Source organism: Mus pahari, chromosome 19 (genome assembly GCF_900095145.1).
Source record: "Mus pahari chromosome 19, PAHARI_EIJ_v1.1, whole genome shotgun sequence".
NCBI lineage: Eukaryota > Metazoa > Chordata > Mammalia > Rodentia > Muridae > Mus > Mus pahari.
This window is the reverse complement of record NC_034608.1, coordinates 165613-166698: the sequence shown is the minus strand read 5'-3', so window position 1 is coordinate 166698 and position 1086 is coordinate 165613. Positions and strand designations below refer to the sequence as shown.

Here is a 1086-nt window from a genome sequence, read left to right as displayed (position 1 = left end):
ATGTGTGTGTGTGTGTGTGTGTGTGTGTGTGTGAGAGAGAGAGAGAGAGAGAGAGAGAGAGAGAGAGAGAGAGAATTTGCAAAAGTCTGTTGTCTCCTACAATGGGGATGGGTTTGGCCATGTTTCTGACCCTAATCTCAGTATTCTCATAGGTGTACATAATGTTGATCACACACACCCTCATTATTCTACCTCCTGCTCACTCCTGTGGCGCCCTTCCTCTCCCAAGTAGTCCTCTTCCTACTTTGATGTCTTTTTTAAAAAAAAAATGTTTTCTTAGATTGGATTTTATTTTATTTTATTTATGTATGAGTGCTCTGCTGCATATACACCTGCAAGCCAGAAGAGAGCATCAGATGCCCTTGTAGGTGGTGGGAATTGAACCTGGGACCACTGGCAGAGCAGCCAGTGCTCTTAAGTGCTGAGCCACCTCTCCAGCCACACTTTAATGTCTTTTAAAAATATTTTTATTTATTACTGATAGTGTACGTATGGCACGTGTGAATGAGTGCACGTGGGTGCCACAGCCTGTTTGTGGAGTCGGGGGACAACTCTACTTTCAGGGGCTACAACACTGTCTGGCATCTATGGACACCTGCATGTGTGTGGTGCCTGTAAACTCATACTGCCTCACACTCATACACATAGATAACAAATTGTTTTGTTTTGCTTGTTTTTTGGAGACTGAGTTTATCTGCGTAGCCCTGGCCATCCCGGAACTCACTTCATGGACTAGGCTGGTTTTGAACTCAGAGATCCAGTTGTCTCTGCCTCCTGAGTGCTGGGATTAAAGGCATGTGACATCACCATGTGCCCTAAGAATAATTTTTTTTAAGGGAAAAGCTATTACTACAAAGCTCTATCTATCTATCTATCCATCCATCCATCCATCCATCCATCCATCCATGCATGTATCTGGACTTTTTGAGATACAGCCTTACTATGTAACCTAGATTGGCCATTGCCTCAGCTTCCTGAGTGCTAGGATAACAAGTGTGAGTCACCACAATAAGTTATTACTTATTTATTTATTAAACAGCACTGAATATTAAGTTCATTTTTTTTAAGTTTTGTTTTTTTTTTTAA

At 41.7% G+C, this 1086-nt stretch overlaps 1 protein-coding gene across 1 annotated transcript in view; it reads left to right on the top strand.

The window, feature by feature from the left end:
• Nlrp12 (NLR family pyrin domain containing 12) overlaps nt 1-1086 on the top strand; it is a 29931-nt gene that overhangs the window by 709 nt on the left and 28136 nt on the right. The gene's annotated exons all lie outside the window — the stretch shown is intronic.